Source organism: Oncorhynchus mykiss, chromosome 16 (genome assembly GCF_057628025.1).
Source record: "Oncorhynchus mykiss isolate SJ-2025 chromosome 16, ASM5762802v1, whole genome shotgun sequence".
In the NCBI taxonomy this organism is placed as follows: Eukaryota; Metazoa; Chordata; class Actinopteri; order Salmoniformes; family Salmonidae; genus Oncorhynchus; species Oncorhynchus mykiss.
In genome coordinates this window covers 73,603,370-73,610,029 of record NC_143037.1, presented here as the reverse complement: position 1 = coordinate 73,610,029, position 6,660 = coordinate 73,603,370, and the positions used below count along the sequence as shown (strand labels likewise).

Below are 6,660 nucleotides of genomic sequence, written 5' to 3'. Positions count from 1 at the left end.
CTATTCAAACCTGCACAAACAGCCATGCAACGACATGGGCTTTAACTAGAAACTCGATTGTGGGTGGTTAGGAACCGGTGCCTCGAGCATGACAGTTTACCTAACGGGAAAAAATATAATTAGACCAACTAAAATGTAGTTATCAATGTACCTCTAATGATTTAAAAGAGCCCTTTTGCCGTGACATTGTGTATCGCAATGCCGTGACCCGGATTCGAACCGGGGTTGCTGCGGCCACAACGCAGAGTACTAACCACTATACGATCACGGCGAGCTACCAGGGCTATGCGCCGTAAAGGAGACGTTGGGATCTTAAGTGAAACCTACAGTGACGTGGATTAGCGTTCGAGCAGAGATATCTTGATGTTTTGTCTCTTAACATGCCACGTAACGCAAGTAATCATAATATTATCTGTCCAAGTATTTGTAAGATGTATTTTTGTTAAATTCATTCTCTTTTGAAATATATGTTCTGCTACTATGCAAACAGTATAGTTTATCGACAAACTACTGTTTTTATAGCAAGCAAGCTACTGCAGCAAGTAGGCCTTTCTAATGTTAGCATAATGTATCTTTCCTAGCAACATAAATGACTATATAACGTATATAATGTCATTTTCCGAGGATGATTCTCCAGAGCTGTGAATAATGAATGGTAAACTTATCCCTATACTCTGCTGCCAGAGGACTTCTGGCAGGTTAGGAAGTGTCAGTATGTTTGCCTGTTCTTCCTGTCCCATATGCACAGTGACGATACTGTGGGCCTGAACTAGACCTGGTCCAACACACCCATCTTTCCATTCTCTTTTCCCTGTGTTCAGGTCAGAGAATGATAGATTTATCCTCTGGAGTTTGGGGGAACCCAATATGTTGCCCCTGGATGATATAATCAAGGAGAGGTTGACCGTCACCCTCATGGATGCTAATCATTGTCCAGGGGAGGGCATGTTCCTATTCCAAGGATACTTCAGAACCGTACTCTACACTAGCAGAGCACTGTATTCCACTGCACCACATAATACTCTACAGGGGTCAGTACTAACTCTATTCTACTACACAATACACTGTTGAGTCTCTCTAGTCTAACTAGTCAACAATGGTATTTAGCCACATTTTCCACCACAAGGCAACGGCATGCTTGAGTAGCCTAATATCTCCCCCTCACACACAAGCCCTGGTAGCTTGCCGTGATCATATAATGGTTAGTACCGCTCATGGCAATGCGATTCACGGCTTGAGGGCGCTTTTTGAATGAGTTAAACTGAGACTCAGCCATATGATGTCGCCATGAGCAGCTCTGCAGATGAGCACAATGATAGACTAACACAGAGTATCAGCCCATGCATAGCTTCGGGACGAGGCGGAGAAGTTTTCGCTTTGTGCTTCAATGCTCTTAGTTGTTGTCAAAATTATCCCGATACAGTTGTTTACTTTGTGACTCTGCCTTTAAACTGTAGCCAACGAAACTAAATGGTAAATGGTATGGTAACCTACACTGTTATCAATCTCTGCTTATTTAATGTTATAATGACAGAGGTATAGTAATTATTTATTCACCAGTGGTCAGTGGCACCCTTTCCACAATCTCTGCTAAATTCACGCTACTTATTCAAAAAGAGCCCTTATGCCATGACATTGTGAATTTCAATGCCGTGACCCGGATTCGAACCGGGGTTGCTGCGGCCACAACGCAGAGTACTAACCACTATACGATCACGGCGAGCTACCAGGGCTTGTATATGTTGTGGTGAAATCGATCTACTCAAGCAGGCCTTCACTGTGACGTGGCTGAGGTGGTTAAATTCCAAAGTCTAACGTTACACTTTGATGCCAGTTAGATTACAGTTAGTGCTTGTGTGTCTGTGGGACAAATTGGGTTATTCAAGCATGCAGTGACGTGGACAGGCACAGCTGACTTTTTGGCTTTCCACTCAAGGGGTCTCCCACAAGCCCTGGTAACTCGCCATAATCATACAGTGGTTAGTGCTCTGTGTTGTGGCCGCAGAATCCGGGTCACGCCATTTTGATACACAATGTTACGGCAAAAAGTCTCCTTTTGAATGACTCAAAGTACTAACTGTGTAATCTAAAATATTAACACAACATGTAAAGTGTTGGTCCCATGTTTCATGAGCTGAAATAAAAGATCCCGGTCTACAGTCTATGACTTAGGTGGCTGGAGTCTTTAGCAATTCTTTGGGCCTTCCTCTGACACCGCCTGGTATAGAGGTCCTGGATGGCAGGAAGCTCGGCCTCAGTGATGTAAGCACTATCCTCTGTAGCGAATTGCAGTCGGATGCCGAGCAGTTGCCATACCAAGCGGTGATGCAGCCAGTCAAAATGCTCTCGATGGTGCAGCTTTAGATATTATTTCAGGATCTGAGGTCCAATGCCAAATCTTTTCAGCCTCCTGAGGAGAAATAGGCATTGTCGTGCCCTCTTCACGAATGTCTTGGTGTGTTTGGACCATATTTTTCACATACAAACCTTTAAGAACTAAGAATAATATAGGCTTCCCGAAAATAACATGGTTATTGTGGTAGAAAGTTTATTTCGATTGGCGAAATCTGCATTTATCAAAATGTAAACAGGATTTTTAGGGAAATCGTTCTTCTTGCAAAGCATGTAGATGTTTAAATCGAACTATTATATAAATCTGACTATTCACAATAATCCTAATTTGTGTGTGTACTCAGTGCTGGTCGAGTTTCTATTGGTCAGCCATCGGGCGCCACACTACATGATAAAGGCAAAACATTTCTTTCATTGTCGGAGTCTACGACTCCACGTGGCGGTGCTTAATTGGAAGACCTAGACCCTGTCACACTGAACGAGCTGGGAGAACCTTCCAGAAGGACAACCATCTCTGCAGCACTCCACCAATCAGGCCTTTACGGTAGAGTGGCCAGACGGAAGTCACTCCTCAGTGAAAGGCACATTGCTCTCTCTTCTCGTCATTTTCCGAGGATGATTCTCCAGAGCTGTGAATAATGAATGGTAAACTTAACCCTATACTCTGCTGCCAGTGGACTTCTAGCAGGTTAGGAAGTGTCAGTATGTTTGCCTGTTCTTCCTGTCCCATATGCACAGTGACGATACTGTGGGCCTGAATTAGACCTGGTCCAACACACCCATCTTTCCATTATCTTTTCCCTGTGTTCAGGTCAGAGAATGATAGATTTATCCTCTGGAGTTTGGGGGAACCCAATATGTTGCCCCTGGATGATATAATCAAGGAGAGGTTGACCGTCACCCTCATGGATGCTAATCATTGTCCAGGGGAGGGCATGTTCCTATTCCAAGGATACTTCAGAACCGTACTCTACACTAGCAGAGCACTGTATTCCACTGTACCACACAATACTCTACAGGGGTCAGTACTAACTCTATTCTACTACACAATACACTGTTGAGTCTCTCTAGTCTAACTAGTCAACAATGGTATTTAGCCACATTTTCCACATCAAGGCAACGGCATGCTTGAGTAGCCTAATATCTCCCCCTCACACACAAGCCCTGGTAGCTTGCCGTGATCATATAATGGTTAGTACCGCTCATGGCAATGCGATTCACGGCTTGAGGGCGCTTTTTGAATGAGTTCAACTGAGACTCAGCCATATGATGTCGCCATGAGCAGCTCTGCAGATGAGCACAATGATAGACTAACACCGAGTATCAGCCCATGCATAGCTTCGGGACGAGGCGGAGAAGTTTTCGCTTTGTGCTTCAATGCTCTTAGTTGTTGTCAAAATTATCCAGATACAGTTGTTCACTTTGTGACTCTGCCTTTAAACTGTAGCCAACGAAACTAAACGTATAGTATGGTAACCTACACTGTTATCAATCTCTGCTTATTTAATGTTATAATGACAGAGGTATAGTAATTATTTATTCACCAGTGGTCAGTGGCACCCTTTCCACAATCTCTGCTAAATTCACTCTACTTAATCAGTTTAGTTCACACTACTTATTCAAAAAGAGCCCTTATGCCGTGACATTGTGAATTTCAATGCCGTGACCCGGATTCGAACCGGGGTTGCTGCGGCCACAACGCAGAGTACTAACCAACGCAGAGTACTGATCACGGCGAGCTACCAGGGCTTGTATATGTTGTGGTGAAATCGATCTACTCAAGCAGGCCTTCACTGTGACGTGGCTGAGGTGGTTAAATTCCAAAGTCTAACGTTACACTTTGATGCCAGTTAGATTACAGTTAGTGCTTGTGTGTCTGTGGGACAAATTGGGTTATTCAAGCATGCAGTGACGTGGACAGGCACAGCTGACTTTTTGGCTTTCCACTCAAGGGGTCTCCCACAAGCCCTGGTAACTCGCCATAATCATACAGTGGTTAGTGCTCTGTGTTGTGGCCGCAGAATCCGGGTCACGCCATTTTGATACACAATGTTACGGCAAAAAGTCTCCTTTTGAATGACTTAAAGTACTAACTGTGTAATCTAAAATATTAACACAACATGTAAAGTGTTGGTCCCATGTTTCATGAGCTGAAATAAAAGATCCCGGTCTACAGTCTATGACTTAGGTGGCTGGAGTCTTTAGCAATTCTTTGGGCCTTCCTCTGACACCGCCTGGTATAGAGGTCCTGGATGGCAGGAAGCTCGGCCTCAGTGATGTAGGCACTATCCTCTGTAGCGAATTGCAGTCGGATGCCGAGCAGTTGCCATACCAAGCGGTGATGCAGCCAGTCAAAATGCTCTCGATGGTGCAGCTTTAGATATTATTTGAGGATCTGAGGTCCAATGCCAAATTTTTTCAGCCTCCTGAGGGGAAATAGGCATTGTCGTGCCCTCTTCACGAATGTCTTGGTGTGTTTGGACCATACTTTTCACATAAAAACCTTTATATGTCCGAACTAAGAATAATATAGGCTTCCCGAAAATAACATGGTCGCTGTGGTAGAAAGTTTATTTTGATCAGTGGACTTCTGGCAGGTTAGGAAGTGTCAGTATGTTTGCCTGTTCTTCCTGTCCCATATGCACAGTGACGATACTGTGGGCCTGAATTAGACCTGGTCCAACACACCCATCTTTCCATTATCTTTTCCCTGTGTTCAGGTCAGAGAATGATAGATTTATCCTCTGGAGTTTGGGGGAACCCAATATGTTGCCCCTGGATGATATAATCAAGGAGAGGTTGACCGTCACCCTCATGGATGCTAATCATTGTCCAGGGGAGGGCATGTTCCTATTCCAAGGATACTTCAGAACCGTACTCTACACTAGCAGAGCACTGTATTCCACTGTACCACACAATACTCTACAGGGGTCAGTACTAACTCTATTCTACTACACAATACACTGTTGAGTCTCTCTAGTCTAACTAGTCAACAATGGTATTTAGCCACATTTTCCACATCAAGGCAACGGCATGCTTGAGTAGCCTAATATCTCCCCCTCACACACAAGCCCTGGTAGCTTGCCGTGATCATATAATGGTTAGTACCGCTCATGGCAATGCGATTCACGGCTTGAGGGCGCTTTTTGAATGAGTTCAACTGAGACTCAGCCATATGATGTCGCCATGAGCAGCTCTGCAGATGAGCACAATGATAGACTAACACCGAGTATCAGCCCATGCATAGCTTCGGGACGAGGCGGAGAAGTTTTCGCTTTGTGCTTCAATGCTCTTAGTTGTTGTCAAAATTATCCAGATACAGTTGTTCACTTTGTGACTCTGCCTTTAAACTGTAGCCAACGAAACTAAACGTATAGTATGGTAACCTACACTGTTATCAATCTCTGCTTATTTAATGTTATAATGACAGAGGTATAGTAATTATTTATTCACCAGTGGTCAGTGGCACCCTTTCCACAATCTCTGCTAAATTCACTCTACTTAATCAGTTTAGTTCACACTACTTATTCAAAAAGAGCCCTTATGCCGTGACATTGTGAATTTCAATGCCGTGACCCGGATTCGAACCGGGGTTGCTGCGGCCACAACGCAGAGTACTAACCACTATACGATCACGGCGAGCTACCAGGGCTTGTATATGTTGTGGTGAAATCGATCTACTCAAGCAGGCCTTCACTGTGACGTGGCTGAGGTGGTTAAATTCCAAAGTCTAACGTTACACTTTGATGCCAGTTAGATTACAGTTAGTGCTTGTGTGTCTGTGGGACAAATTGGGTTATTCAAGCATGCAGTGACGTGGACAGGCACAGCTGACTTTTTGGCTTTCCACTCAAGGGGTCTCCCACAAGCCCTGGTAACTCGCCATAATCATACAGTGGTTAGTGCTCTGTGTTGTGGCCGCAGAATCCGGGTCACGCCATTTTGATACACAATGTTACGGCAAAAAGTCTCCTTTTGAATGACTCAAAGTACTAACTGTGTAATCTAAAATATTAACACAACATGTAAAGTGTTGGTCCCATGTTTCATGAGCTGAAATAAAAGATCCCGGTCTACAGTCTATGACTTAGGTGGCTGGAGTCTTTAGCAATTCTTTGGGCCTTCCTCTGACACCGCCTGGTATAGAGGTCCTGGATGGCAGGAAGCTCGGCCTCAGTGATGTAAGCACTATCCTCTGTAGCGAATTGCAGTCGGATGCCGAGCAGTTGCCATACCAAGCGGTGATGCAGCCAGTCAAAATGCTCTCGATGGTGCAGCTTTAGATATTATTTCAGGATCTGAGGTCCA

General features: G+C 44.4%; 3 non-coding genes across 3 annotated transcripts; all 3 read right to left on the bottom strand.

The window, feature by feature from the left end:
• Positions 1-199: 199 nt before the first annotated feature.
• Positions 200-271, bottom strand: trnah-gug (transfer RNA histidin (anticodon GUG)). The gene has a single exon. It is a non-coding gene; the product is annotated as a tRNA-His (tRNA).
• A 1,377-nt stretch (positions 272-1,648) lies between these two features.
• trnah-gug (transfer RNA histidin (anticodon GUG)) lies at positions 1,649-1,720 on the bottom strand. The gene has a single exon. It is a non-coding gene; the product is annotated as a tRNA-His (tRNA).
• Positions 1,721-5,919: 4,199 nt separating this feature from the next.
• trnah-gug (transfer RNA histidin (anticodon GUG)) lies at positions 5,920-5,991 on the bottom strand. The gene has a single exon. It is a non-coding gene; the product is annotated as a tRNA-His (tRNA).
• Between the last annotated feature and the right edge of the window lie 669 nt (positions 5,992-6,660).